The sequence below is a fragment of the Pinus tabuliformis genome, chromosome 3_2 (assembly GCF_031772625.1).
Source record: "Pinus tabuliformis cultivar Carrire ecotype Pingquan chromosome 3_2, CPIR1, whole genome shotgun sequence".
Classification (NCBI taxonomy): domain Eukaryota; kingdom Viridiplantae; phylum Streptophyta; class Pinopsida; order Pinales; family Pinaceae; genus Pinus; species Pinus tabuliformis.
Window position 1 is genome coordinate 544,600,111 of NC_142302.1, and position 16,091 is coordinate 544,616,201.

Below are 16,091 nucleotides of genomic sequence, written 5' to 3' on the forward strand. Positions count from 1 at the left end.
AAGCTGTTGATGGTAGTGTGGAGAATCATAAGGCAAGATTTGTTGCCCATGGCTTTTCACAGGTCGAGAGGATCATATTTTTGCAATATATTTTGACAGAGAAGCAAGATGCTGACATTTTGACAAAGGCATTGTCAAAGTGTAAATTCAAGTTCCATAGAGACAGGATCGGGGTGGCAGATAATCCCTTTCTTGTTGAGAGGGAATGTTGAAATATGGCAACAATAATATTTCAATTTAATTTTTCCTTGAATTAAATTGTGAATTAAAATCGAATTTAGTCTTAACAGTTACTTGGAAATAATTAATTAATTAATTTTAAATTAGTTAGTTGGAGAAATTCAAGTTAGAAGTATTTCTGAAGTCATGCAAGAGTTATCCCTTAAATTAAGGAGATAAGATTGAGTTCTATTTGATTTGTAATTAGTTAACCCAATTTACTAAGTTAAGTCCAATTAAATTAGTTCCAAACTGTTTGAGGAACTAATACTGAGTTAACAGTCATTTGATGCATTAATGCACTCAACTAGTGCTACTCCAGTTAACTGAAGATTCCCTCATTAGAAACTCATGCATGTCTATTTTCAGAAAGACCCGGTTGAGATAAATGTTCAAGGATGGTGTATTATCAATTTCATGTTTTCTCATGGAGAAAACTCATGCATGTAGTCAAGGATTCATCCTTGAGGATTGCGCAATTTTGGAGGATTGGTTTTCCACTTGGTAATAGGATAATCATCCACAAGGGACAGCATAAGGAAATACTAGCTTGGAGGGTAGAAAGGAAGGATGGAGAGAAGCCAAGATTTCCTGTGAGCATCTGTGAGGATTGTACTGAGAGCTGGCTAGCTGTGAGAGCTAAGGCTTTGTATAATTCCCATGTATTTCCACCATGTATGATAATACAATAGTGTGGGGTTTTCAGCTGAGGCTTTCCCCAAAGTATTTTCGTGTGCATTGTGCCATTGATTCTTCTTCTTCTATTTATATTGTTCATCTCAATCTTTAAGCTTCCGCAAATTGGTAGTAGAAGTAGGTTATAGTATTCTGCTTTGATTTATATTGCATTATCGAGTTAACCTACCAACAGATTTTCTACAGTGACCTATTCTACATGATATCCCCCATGGTACCAAAGATAGGTAATTTTCATAGAATCAATAAGGAAAACTATTTTAAAGGGTTCAAATCAGTTTTTATCTTGAGAGTAGAACAGGCACTAGGTCTAACATTGGGCTCCATGAAAACTTTAGTGTGGAGGGAAGGGAAAAGGTCATGGTATGAGAGGTCATTACCAACTAGAGTGGCTTTTGTCATATTTTCCGATGATGTCATCATCTAAATGGATACTTGAGTCGATGTGGAAGAGAAACATAATGGGTTTAATTGTGTGACACATGGTAATAGAGTGACGACTGTAAACACAATGAACAGGGGGACGATAACAAAGTGAAGAAAATAGAGTGTGACACATATCAAGGGTTATATAGAGATGTACAAAAGAAGGTTGAAGTGACTTGACTATTACACTATGGATAGACACTGGACCTGAAAAACCATCATGATTATGACTAACCACTCCCCTTTCCTTGACAATTTAAGTGAATGACACCCTAGATCGAGGAGTAATGGAAAATTCTATCGAGATGCAAACATATCAGTTTTTGAACTAAATAAGACAAGAATGAACCTAATGACTGAAAATACAGGTGTTAAAGGCAAATGAAAAGACATGACATGACAAAAACCCCTTTGGCCACAATCTCTTGCGGTGGGTCACAACTAGAAAATAATTATTGACACTGCAATGAAAAGAAATTGACTCTAACTAAGATTGGAAAAACTATCAAAAGGAATAAACATTAACTAAACATGACACAACAACCATAAAAACTAACTAATACTCCATTTTTAGAGCATTCTTTAACCAAAAGTTGATTTTCCAAAATAGGGCTTCAAGTGAGCACCATTCACCCATCCAGGCAAAAGGATGCCATCCAACTGAGCAAGCTTGACAACTCTAAAATCTCTAATTTTTGTGACATAAAATGGACCAAGACAACTCATTTGGATCTTAGCAAGATGCTTTAGATACTTACTATCATAAAGTAACACGTGATCCCTAACATAAAATTACTTCTTCTTGATGTGCCAATCATGCAAAGTCTTTTCTCTTTCTTTCTAAATAGCCTGATGCAAATATGCAAGGAAATGTTGCTCATCCAATTTCCATAACTCCTACAACCTTTCTGGGATGGATTTGTCCTTCGATATCTTAGTGGCATGAGAAATAAAGAGGTTAGGAATTATAAATTTTGTTGGAACCATTACTTTGCTTCCATAAACCAACTAAAAGGGGGTATATTTATGCTACCTTTTTTTGTAGTACGATAAGCCCATAATGTTTTTGGAACCCATTCATCCCAATCATCCATATTCATAGAACATATTTTAGTAAGAACCTTCTCTAAAATTTTGTTGAAAACTTGAAGAGTGCCATTTTCTTGCAGATAATAAGGGCTACTCTTGTGATGCTATATCTGAAGTTCTACAACCACATCCAAACTATATCATTAATAAAGTGGGATCCTTGAACACTAGTAAGGCTTCAGGGACATCCAAATATAGTGATTATGTTTTCAAAAATGAACTGTGTTGTTGCATCAATGGTGCAGTCTTTAACAGGAGTCACTTCTACCCAACGATTCAAATAATTTTTTGTGGTAATGATATATCTAGCAATGGAATGATGAGTAGGAAGGTGAATGGGTCTGATGAAATCAACTGACCTTTTTTAAAATGCCTCTAGTGCCTGAACTAGATGCAAAGGTAGCTCACCTCATCGAGATGGTCAACCACCCTATTGACAAACATCACACTGCTCAGCGTATTCCTTAGTGTCTTTAAATAAGGTTTGCCACTGTATACCAACTTGTCAAACATTTCGAGCTATATTTTTCCCTCCAACATGGCCTCCTACAACACCTACATGACATTCCCATAAAACATTGTCCCGCTCATGATCCAATACATATTGCCTCAAAATATGATCAAGTCCCATTTTATATAATTGACCTGCAAATAATTGATAGTTAGTGACACGAAAAAACCATATGTCATTTTCAAGTGGAGGTATACTCCTCCGGGCATTGACATGTGGCGAGGAATAATGAAATATCCTCCAAATAGTTGGGAACTTCTTCAATGCAAAATAATTGGGCATCAGACAATTGATCATCAACTAAACCTCTAGATAATCCTAATTCAAGGTGAGATAAATGATATGGACATACATTTGATCTCCATGGCTTGACAATAACTTCAAAGGTAAAATTCTGGAATAGAAAAATGATGGATTCTCCCTTTAAGCACTGGTTTGTTAACCAAGTATTTCAACATTGAATGGTATGTAACAAATTTAAAAGGACCTTCCAATAGGTAGTGTCAGAATTTTTCGAGAGAATACACCATAGAAAGAGCTTCCCTTTTTGTAGTGGTATAATTCTTCTCCATGGTAGAGAGTTTGTGAATGGCGAAATAGATGGGATGATCCAAATTGCCTTCTCTAGGTTGCATCAAAATATATCCTAACATAGTTTTGGATGCATCTATATGAGAATGGAATTCCTTATTCCAATCATACTAAACCAAAATGGGTGCATTTACGAGTTTCTCTTTGAGAGTGTTAAATGTACAGACACATTCAACAGACCAAATAAACCTTTCTGATTTCTTGAAAATCTTCTCCAAAAGTGTCGTGATTATATCATAATTCCAAATGAACCTATGATAGTACCCAATATGTCCCAAAGTTGAACGCAACTACTTCACAGTAGTTGGTGGTGGCATATTCAATATCACTGCAACTTTTGTTGGGTCCACACATACTCCCTCCTTTCACACTATGTGACCCATTAATATTCCAAAGGTGACAACATTTCTTCAAGTTTAGAGAGATTTAAAGCTTCCTATTGTTGAAATGTGGCAACAAGAATATTCCAATTTTATTTTGTCCTTGAATTAAAATTATGAATTAAAATCAAATTTAGTCTCACCAGCTGCTTGGAAATAATTAATTAATTCATTATGGATTAATTAGTTGGAGAAATTCAAGTTAGAAGTCTTTCTAAAGTCATGCAACAATTATCCCTTAATTAAGGAGATAAGATTGAGTTATATTTGAGTTGTAATTATTTAACTCATTTTACTGAGTTAAGTCCAGTTAAATTGGTTCCAAACTGTTTGAGGAACTAATTATGAGTTATCAGTCAGTTGATGCATGCATGCACTCAACCAGTGTACTCCAGATAACTGAAGATTCCCTCATCAGTAACTCATGCATGTCTATTATGAGAAAGACCCAATTGAACTAAATGTCAAGGACAATGTACTATCAGTTGCATGTGTTTTCCTATAAAGAAAACTCCTACATGAAGAAGGAAATATTCCTTGAGGATTGTGCAGTTATGATAGGGTGTGAGATCAGTTTTAAACTTGGTAACAGGAGGATCACCCAGGAGAAACAACGCAAGGAAATAGGAGCTTGGAGGACAAAGAGGAAGGCTTGTGAGAAGCCAGGATTGTCTGTGAGCATCTCTGAGGATTGTACTGAGAGCTCGCTAGCTGTGAGAGCCAAGGATTTGTATAATTCTTATGTATTTCCACTTTGTATGATAATACAGACAGTGGGGTCTTTAGCTGAGCCTTTCCCCAAAGTATTTTCTTGTGTATTGTGCATTGATTCTTCTTCTTTTGGTTTTATTGTTCAGCGCGATTTTTAAGCTTCCGTAAATTGATAGTAGAAGTAGGTTATAATATTCTGCTTTGATTTATATTGCGTTATCGAGTTAACCTATACACATATTTTCTACATGGTATCAGAGCTCTAAATAGTATACAGAGAAGAGAATTTGAAGTTTGAAGTTCAGGGTTGCAGGTGCAAAATTGAATTCTTATCATACTTCAAGGTTGGCCAATCGCGTTCAATGGCTTGAGACTCGAGTATGCCTTGGAAGGTAACTCGAATTACATAGCATGGAAAGATCGCATGGAGGTTGTATTAGAAGACAATGGCTTGAAGGAATTCGTTGATTAAGAAATCCAAAAGCCAGCTTCAACTAATGCACAAGAGTTGGCTAAGTGGAAGAAGTGTGTGGCGAAGGTGAGACAGATCATCCTTGAGGGAGTTCGAGACCATATTGTCTTGAGTGTCCACTCCATTTTCAATGTGGAAGACATTGAAGGACCTCTACCAGAACAGTAGCGATCAGAGGAAATTGGCACTCAAGGATAATATTCAAAGAATCAAGATGGAGAAGGGCGATACTATTTCCACATATTTGAACAAGCTCACCACCTATAGAGATGAGCTTAGCAGTGTGGGAATAACTATTGTTGATGATGATATGGTGAGCCTCGCTCTCCTTGGCCTTCAAAAGAGCTAGAATAGCTACCAGGACTCTGTGAATGGAGGGAGAAACTACCAGATTGGGAAAGATTGTGGTCGGATCTCATGCAGGAGGAGATCAGGAGGAGCACACGAGATGGTTCTTCATCCAAGAATGATGATGAATAAAATCTTGCCTTAGGAAGTAACGCAAGGAAAGGGAAGGGGAAGGCTTTCCATTCCAAATCGAATTATTCTCATGGAGGGAAGAAGTTTGACAAGTCTAAACTGAGATACTTTAATTGTCACGAGATGGGACATTATGCAACTAATTGTCTATTGAAGAAGTCCAAGAAGGGATCCTCAAAAGGATCGGAAGGTGAGGCATTAGCCTCTCAATTCGAAATAGACTTTACCCTCATCACATGCATGGTGTCATCCATGATGGGTTGTGTCTTGTAACTTGACAGTGGAGCCTCATTCCACATGACTAGTGATAAAAATTTATTCAGTGCCTTGGAGGAGAAAGACCTCAAGATGTGCATAGAGATGGGTGATGATGGAAGGTATAGTGTTTTAGGAGTGGGCATTGTTGATTTTCAAAGGGAGCATGGAGCTCCTCTCACCTTGACAGATGTGATGTATGTGCCTGGAATGAAGAAGAACTTGGTATCGGTCACAATGTTGGAGGAAAAATGCTACGATTTTGTCTTCAGTGAAGGAAAGGCATTCCTAAGACACATAGCCATGGGTCAGACCAAGAGGATAGGGATAGAGGTGAAGAATCTCTATAAACTAGAGGTAGATGATTGTGTAGCATTGAGTACGAATGCAGAATTGGTGCAAGGTCAAGATATTAGTGAGTTGTGGCACAAGCGGTTGGGCCATTTGCATCATGGGGCTTTGAAGATAATGTAAGAGATATCTACAGGACTTCACAAAGGTAAACTTGAGCAAGTTGACACATTTAAGTATGGGGGTTTACGCAGTGCATTATATTAGATATCATTATGGGATTCAACTGTGTTAAGTAAGTCATTCATGTATGACCATTTCCATGAGAGGTAGTCGTAACTGACTAATTTCTCATGATTTTTGAATAGTTCACTTAGCACTCATTGCATCGGGTGATGCTCACAAGGGTGAAGAGGTGAGATTGAAACTAGTGAAATGAATCACATAGCATCAATCATCACTTCCGGGGCTTGCACCCGTTAACCAAGACTTCCCAGGAGGTCACCCATCCCAGAACTCCTCTGGCTCAAGCGCGCTTAACTGTGGAGTTTTCCCCACAATCAAGCCCACTTAGCTTGCTACCCCATTTGCAAAACCTTAGCAAGTATTGTGCCTCATGAACCATTCAAGTAGAGATCCCTTGACTCTTTTTGAATTTAAGTTGACACATGCAAAGGTTGTACCTTAGGAAAGTACACAAAGTCTTCCTTTCATGATCGAGACAGTCGAGAAGAGGCTATCTTAGAGTGAGTTCATACTAATTTGTGTGGACCATTCTCGATGGCATCCACAGCGAAGAAAAGGTATTATGTGATTTTCAGTGATGATATTTCTCGTAAATGTTGGATTTATTTCATGTAGAATAAGGACCAAACCTTCACAAAGTTTTGTGAGTTCAAAGCTTTGGTTGACAAAGAGTCAAGAAAGAAGATCAAGGCCTTGAGAAGCGATAACAGTGCAGAATATGTCTCTCAAGAGTTTAAGGACTTCTGTGTAGCGGAAGGAATTAAACGAGAGTTGACGGCACATCATAACCCATAGCAGAATGGGGTGGTCGAGAGGAAGAATAGAACTATTGTAGGGGCTGCACGGGCGATGCTGCATGACCAAGGTCTACCACTTCACTTGTGGGTTGAGGCATGAAACACAATGGTCTATTTGCAGAATAGAAGACCGCATCGCATACTTGGGATGAGGACACCAAAGGAAGCCTTTTCTAGTAAGAGACCAGATGTGGGTCACTTCAGGATCTTTGGCTCATCAGTATATTGCCATGTGACAAAGGATGAATGGAAGAAGCTTGAGCCGATAGTAGAGTTGGGGATACTTGTGGGGTACACTGATACACCTCACAACTATCGGGTGTACTTGCCTACCAGTCGGAGGACAGTGGTTCACAGAGGTCTCAAGTTTGATGAGCAGAAGGCCATGCGAGTTTCCCTTGAGAGGGAGCTCCAACTACAGGTTGTGGAGAAACTGTTGGTTCCTAAGAAGGAGGAGTCTCAGACTGAGGTGGAGTAGCCACATGCAGAGTTTCCAGGAGTGGAGACATCCACTCAAGCAGAGTCTTCCAGATATGGACGGAAACGCACAAGAGAAGTTGACAGATTGTTGGAGGATGCAAGAGAGAATGTGGGAGCACCATCTTCTCAGTGCAGACAAAGGAGGTCACCTGAGTGGTACACTGGATACATGGCCTTTGTTGGGGAATGTGTTGAGAATGAGCCATCTTCCTTTGAGGAAGCAGTGTAGCAGCCGATTTGGGTTGATGCTATGGTGGAGGAGTATGACTCCATAGTTCATAACAGTGTTTGGGATGTGGTTCTCAGACTGAAGAACAAGTTAGTTGTAAGTTCTCATTGGCTTTACAAGGTAAAGAAAATTTTTGATGGTAGTGTGGAGAAGCATAAGGCAATATTTGTTGCCTGTGGCTTTTCACAGGTCGAGGGGATTGAATATGATGAGACTTTTGCTCTTATCACAAGGTACTCATCTATCAGATCGATGTTGGCACTATCATCACAGATGGGTTGGAAGATCCATCAGATGGATATGAAGACTGCATTCCTCAATGGCAAGATTGAGGAAGAGGTGTACATAGATCAGCCGAAAGGTTTTGAGACCTTCGATCAGGAGTCGCATGTGTGCCAACTCAAGAGAGCGTTGTATAGGTTGAAGCAAACACCTCGTGCTTGGTACACTAGGATAGACAACTACTTCACCGGGTTTGGCTTTACAAATAGTGAAGCGGATGCAAACCTGTACAACATCATGGTGAAAGGTAAGTTGTTGATCATCGTACTTTATGTTGATGATCTCATATTGACTAGTGATGATCAGTTGATCGTGTCTTGCAAGGAGGACCTTGCAAGAGAATTTGAGATGAAAGACATGGGTCTCATGCATTACTTCCTTGGAATGGAAGTATGACAGAAGGATGCGGAGTTGTTTGTGTCTCAGGGCAAGTATGCCAATGAGATACTCAGGAAATTCTACATGGAGAGTGCAAGCCCATGTAGACTCCTCTAGCTGGTAATTGGAGGAAGGAGGATGCTACTTCAGAAGAAGTAGTGGAGGCTACTATGTACAAGCAGCTTGTGGGTTCACTGATGTACTTAGTGAACATACGACCATATTTGTGCTATGCCATGAACCAGTTGAGTCAAGCCATGGTTCATCCTACCAAGATGTTTTGGAAGGAGGCAAAGCATGTATTGAGATACCACAGAGGCACATCTCAATATGGATTATGGTACAAACAAACAAAGGGAGTGAAGCTACAAGGCTTCACTGATGCGGATTGGGTAGGGAGTCCATCAAATCGGAAGAGCACATCAGGAGGGATTTTCAACCTTGGATCAACGACAGTTTCTTGCTACAACAGGAAACAGAGGTTGGTTGCACTTAGCTCTATAGAGACTGAATACATGGTTGCAAGTTTTTACACAAAATATTGTCACCATGACTATTTGCAGTCAGTATGGGTATATCATCACTTATACTGTCCTCCTAAGCAATTCTCAGACCTCAGCTCTTCATGTCAAGCTTTGCAAATAAGAGAAAGACATTAAAAATCAACAAAGCTCTGGTTCTGCACTTTCTCTCACTGTTGCCTGCAGTCCCGCACCCCTTGTTCACGTTACCTGCGGACCTGCCCACTCTGTCTCTAAAGGAGTGGGTGCGGACCCCTGTGAAAGTCAAAAAGGCGCAAGTTTATTCTAAAAAAACTCACTTTGGGTTAATTCTAGATGATTCTAGAAGGAATTTTGACATGGATGGTTCGCTCTTAGGTGGTTCATGCATCCCAAAAGAGAAGGAGCTAATCCCTTGATGAGAGGAGCTATCCCTTTGAAGGAGGGCTTTATCCCTTTGAAGGAGGACCTAGTAACTTCCCTCCATTGCACTATAAATTAAGGCATTGGACTGGTTGCTAGAGAGGTTAGAAGCTGAACATTTTTTAGGGTAAATGCTGGTGGAATTGAGACTTCCTAGTTAAGCTTAAGAGGAGAGATCGCATACCTTTTGGCTTCATTGGGAAGAGAGTGAAACTTGTTAAAGTAGAAGAGACTTCTTGTTGGACGCTGGGAGGAGCTTGTACAGCATCAAGGCACGGGTTGTAAAGTTCTTCTTTGATTTGAATTAATAAAATCAGATTCATTTTTCTCAACAAATTGTCTTATGTCATTTGTTTCATGAATTCCTTGATCATCATGTTAAGTATGCTTTATTACATTAGTTTTTCAGGTGCTATTTATTTTGTTTGCTTGTTTTTGTTTGCAGATTTGCTACAAGGGAGCTCATTTGGATCAAAGGAGCGAGGCTTCCACAAACTTGCATTAGACCCAAGGTAGGCCTAAAACACTTGTTTGCCTTTGTTTATAAATTTCATATTTAGAGAAAGATAGTTTTTTATTGGCTTGCTTGTCACTAGATATCTTTAGATACTAGGGAGGTCGATCTTGTCCGCAAGAACGACTCATTCCGTGTGACAAAATGGCGACTCCACTGGGGACTTGATTTCTTGATTTGCTTTACTTTGACCTGAGAGACTGTGTTTTTATTTCTGTTTTTGGCTTGTCGTGTGTGGAATTGGGTAGATTTAGTAGATCTTGGATTTTTTTTGTTTTTCATAACTTTGGGAGAGGACCACACCCTCGGCTTGCAACACAGTGCGGACATATCCGCACTTTTGCCTTTCGCACAGAGCGGTACCACACCTGTGTGAACTGTGGGCCTACGGACCCTGTCAAAATTTTGGAAAACTTGAGATTTTCTCTTTTAGTCAGCTTAGTTTTTGTTTAGGTATTGTTATCCCCTGCCCAAACCTGCATGTGACTTGTCAGGAACTTTCCTTAGGTTAATTCCATTGGTGTTAGGGTTTTAGGTGAAATTCCTAGAAGTTTTGGTTGCCGGGTGTTATCACTTAGAACTAAAAACTCTATGCATATAGATGTTTGTCTTAGTCCAATGACAAAGGTCTGTGTCAAGTTGATTTCGTTTTATATTTCTTACTTAGGATTTGGAGTTTTAAAAAGTTTTTTATTCAAACTATACTCGAATCCTATTGGTTCTCCTCCACCATCATTGTTTTATAAGCCATGTCTTGTCTTGTCCTAGTCACCGAGTCTTTTAGTGATTTCGCAGCGTAATCCTATTGGCCAGTTTCGCAGCGCAATTATGGTTTAACAATTTCGCAGCGCGTTATGATTAGGCCGTTTCACAGTGCATCATTAGAATTTTAAACTAACCGCACTGCGAAATCGGGGATTCGTGCATTTCGCAGCGAATCTTTCCCAAAATGTCAAGTCTGTTGATGAGTCACCAATTGTGTCCTCTCATGTCAGTTTGTGTACCTCTCGTATCATGTTTGAGCGCTCATTAATCACTACTCCACCAATAGATCTGTTGAAATGCACAGAAATATCATTCCCAATGGATTTTACCGTGCATGGACCTTTATGATAATCGTAAGTGCCGCATGAGTGTCAAGTCTGTCTGATGATGTATTTGAAATTTCAAGCGAGCCTGATTACAAGCGAGGCCGAGTTAAAAAAGAACTGAACCGCCATTTCAACTGAAGCTTTTGATCATTGTGTGTGTGAAGATTTCAAAGAGAAAAATGGAGAGAAAAGAACACAGATCCGGTAAATGCCAGAGGACTGAACCTGAAGGTCTAGACATAGCATTGAGGGTTGAAGGCGTGAAGAAAGCATTCAAAGATGTCGGGTGCTGGAACTTTTGTAAAAAGCTGCAAGGAGGACATGCGCAGGTAACCAAAGAATTTGCGCTAAACTTCACTGGTTTAAATTCAAAAATAGCTATGTTGGAAGTTCAAGTGTCTCCAGAAGCAATATCTGCTATAACAGAGATCCCAAGAGGACGGCAAGAATGGTTTAAGAATTTTAAGTTTGATATGAATCCATGTAAGGAGTTTTTAAAAGAGGCATATGTGAATGAAGACCTAACAAAAGCAGTGCCCAGAAACTATGTCAAGGAGCATTATGCCCTTCTTCTCACCTGCATTCAAAAATACTTGACCTGTGAAGGAAGATACCATAAGGTCTATTCTTATCATTTCAAACTGCTCTTGCATTTCACTGGGAAAGTTTCCATAGACATTCCTTTTTACTTATTTCGCAGTTTGAGTAAAATGTGTGATAAGGTGCAGCTGAGGAAAGAGGACTGTGAAACCTCCTTATTTCATCATGGTTTGATTAAGTTGCTAGTTTTAGATGGCCTCCAGAAGATAGGCAGAGACTGGAATTCGTTCATTTTCATGGCTAGATTCCAAAGCAAAACTGGTCTTACTCCACAACCAGTTAAAGCAAAACCAGTCAGAGAACTCACAATAGCTGAGCTCCAAAAAGAGGCCAGAGCTAAAAAACAAACCAAGTCACAGCTAAGAGAACCAGTGAAGCCACTGATCATTAAAGAACAACCTCAGCAATCAACAAAAGAGAAAGCTCAGGATAAGAAGATTGTACCTGAAAAAAGTAGATCTGAAGCAGTCTCAAGGGTAAGGACAAGGAGCCAAATAAATAAAGAAAAAGGTAAAGAAATAGCTGTTGAAGAGAGCCCAGTGTCTAAGGCAAGCCTGAATGATTTATTACAGGCCATTGAGTTTGAGCAAATTGAACCAGTGCATATTGATTTGACACAGTCATCACCAGAAAGTACCAAGAAGTCTAAGGCCTCAAAAAGGCTGAAGTTCGATGAGCCAGGTGAAGAATTCATTTTCAAACCTAGAAGACCTATTACAAGGAAGCAAGTAAAGGAAACTCTACCCAGAACAGAGGAGGCCGAGAAATTGCCCAGAACAGAGGAAGCCGAGAAAATTAAGCAAAAAGACACAAGCAGAACAGTCATCATATCTCAAGGAGGTAATATTATAGCTATAAGGAACCAGTTAGAAGCAGCTAAACATGAGATTGCTAAGGTGAAGAATGCCACTAGGGATTCTGCAGTTAGGTATGCAAATTATCGTAAGGTTGTATGGAAAGAAAGTGAAACCCTAGAAAACCAGTTGGATTCAGTAGTTGATGTTTACACATGGAAAGTACCAGCAATCAAAGAGGCCAAATTCGTCAGAAAGATAAATATGCACCTAAGAGCTGAGAATAAAGCTATGAAGAAGAAAATCAAAGACCTGAAGGCACAGCTAGACCAGTTAGCTGCTAAATGAAGTTTCTTTTCAAAGAAAGGTTTGTTCCAAATTTTGTCAAATTTTGCTTAGTTTTATTGTTTTGAGGACATGTAGATCCCTGATATATATATCAAAGGTCAAAGGGAGTTTTGGCAATCAAATGTTTGGGCGGTAAATATCTCAGGACAAAGGCAAGTTGTTTAAACAATTCAGCAGTTTCGTAGCGTGCTACGAAACTGCTGTAGGTGATGGTTTTAACACAGACAAACAGTTTGGTAATATGAGCGGGAATTTTCAAAAGGAAACACCTAAAGGATATGTAAGAAACCAAATGAATCTATCAAAGCCGTTCAGATCGAGACAGGTGTACCTTTAAAAAGGTGGAATATTTTAACTCAAGTTTAAAGTTTCTGTTATAAAGCCACTTTATCACCGTTCATGGGGTATTAAATGAATTGCATACAAGGAATTTTGGCCTGCACATTTGTCCATCGATGAAGCCTCCAACACATCAGGAACATGGTAGTGTTCTATATTTTTGGGATATTAAAGGGCTAGAAGATATGCTGCTGTATATTCGAACAAGTTGTGGAAAACTGGAACCGAAAAGCAAGGAATATCTCCTAACACCACTGAAGCAGTTAAAGGGGTCAGCATCCAAGGTCAACATGGAGCATTGATTACCCATCTCAGCCATCTCAGCCAAACTGAAAGAAGACCAGGTGTCAAAGAACGAGGAGGAATCATTATACATGGAAGATAGAGTTAGAGTCATAGTCAAATTAGAACTCTTTAAAACTCCAGTTAAGCACTTTATTGTATTTAATAGTTAGTTGAATAGCAGATAGGTGTCATCAAAAGCAGTTATCGAATTCCCCTCATGCTGGAGGAGGAATCTCGAATTAGGTAGAATAAGAATTCTATATATAGCTAAGACAGTGATGTAATGAGGGTTGGAGATTTTATAAAAACAGGGTACTGTTTTGGCTTATGTAGAAAGACAGAGTTCAGTAATATAATAAAACTGCTTTTCTTCTCAGGATTCATAAAGTGTTTTTATGTTCAAGACGTATGGTTTTGCTTATCCCTGATCTATTTTACAGTTGCATAAATGTGTAATCACTCAGAATTCACTTATGTTGCTCTGATTTCCTGTACACATTCATGAACTGTGGTTTTATAAGAGTTGTGTTTTGAACATTTAAATGCCACATGCCCTGACTTCTATGTAAAGGCTGTATCATTATTTGCTGAAGTTTTATTGACTCCATAAGCCCAATGGAAACTTGTGTAATGCTTGTCCAACCTTCATATTTGTCACTGTTATTTCACAAGAGTTAGCCCTCTCATTTTTAAATCAAAATCAATAACCTTTTTTGAGAGAGCCCTCTCAGGCTAAGGAGGCTAAACCTTAGTCAAAAGATTGGTTTGAAACAGTTACTTGAAGTCTTCCTGGTCAGCAGCCTTCCAGGGTCTGATTTTGAGATAACACCGGGCTTGGTTTTCATTTTGGTCTTGTAGTAGCTCAGAGCTTAGAAGCTGTAGAGCTTCAGATCACGCTGGTTTTTATTGGCCTTCTTATGAGTATGACCATTTGCAAAATTTGTCTTTGTTGAGGAATCCACCTTGTGTTTTCTGTTTGCAAAACTTCGAAAAGACTTGTGTTAAAAGTTTGGATTTCATTTTTAGAAAAGAAAACAAAAATTGGTTGTTTTTTGACTAATTTGTGATTCTGGACAAATTAGTCCTTAGTTTGCTTATAGCTAAGTAAAACATCCTTGAAAAGATATCTTGTAAGCTTTACTTCAAATAGATTTTTATAGTTTATAGATCTCAAGATTAGTTATTTCCATAGTTTTGAGTGTTTTATAAAAAATAAAAATCTCTTTTGGAAAAAGTTTGTTTTTGTAGTATTTGAGTGTTTGAAAGAAAAGGGAAATTTTTATGAATATAACTAGTTGTCTCGTTTTGATTGCATTGGAAAAGACAAAAAGCTCTTCTTTTGATTTGTTTGTTAAGAAAGATTTGTGTTTACAAGTATTTGCATTCTCAAACTCTTTCGTAGCTAAAAATTCATTAAAGGGAAAAGATTGCTTATCATCTTAAGTGCATTTTTTAGTGATTTCGAGTCAAGTCTTCACACCACTAGTTTCATCTCCTCACCTCTTGACTTAAAGCAAAAACCAATAAAAATAACGCTTAAAGTAAAATCTATCTAGTAATCTTTTTATTTCTAGGGCTCTATTACACCAACATAGCTTAGGCTAGTGTCGTGGAGTAGGGAGTAACTAACTCTCCAAGACAGTAAAACAAACAAGTAGTTGTATCTTGCAGTAGGAGAAAAATCCAATTGTTACATCTATGCTCTAGGAAAGCTCCTCTTAAAGGAGAAGCACGAGATCGTGTCCAAACCAGTGTGGGAATCAATCCTTCCTCATTGGGAACGATGCCAGATATTCACGTATTAAAAATGATAAACCTCGGATTAACCATTGTCGAGGAGCCTGGGGTCACTTGTTGGTAAACCTTGGATTATGTCAAGGAGCCTTCAAGGGGATTGAGCTTGTTACTCTGCCCTTGCGTGCATATCAGATCGTAGATTGTTCCCCCAAGTATATTTGTTTCCGTTGGTAACCATAGTGACCATATTCTATAGGATTCTTCCTAAGGTGATAGTGGTGGGAAGATCCCACTGTACCTGGAGCAGATGTCGGCTAGACTCACTTGGATTTTCTGGGGGGTTCTCTTCACTCGAGACGGTTTAGTGGAGGAACTTGTGCCAGTCTATTCATTAAGCAGGTTGTCTGGGTAACTGTTCCAACCGCCATTTCTGTATTGAACTCTGCGACGTTGGATTTCATCACCAACTAGTGTTTTCAGTACGGAAAGTTACTGTTTGTTCGTGGTTTGATCTCCTAGATTCTTTAGGCGTGTGATTCAATTTGTTTGGTTCTTTAGAGGCTTTAGGTGGTTTTCATTGAGATTTTACTTTGTTTGCATGTGAAGTAGTTAAAATATTTAATCGTGGTTGAATTACCGAGGAAGTCCCGTAGACTTCGGGGCCAACCTCCTGAGTTTTCACCGAGCCAGCATGAAGGGCTACGAGCCCTTGTAACTCCTAGATGCAGTAGAGTTGGGTCACCTAAAGAAGGAGAATCTTCTTTGGTGGTACATCCTGATTATCAAGCTCTAGTAGCAGATTATAATCCACAATCGGTGTCTGTTTCCGAAGTTACTAGTACTTTTTCATCTACTAGTGACTTAGGTGAGGAACCTGAAATATCTGAACCTAAAACTGAATTTGCTGCTACTCCAACATCGGGGTTT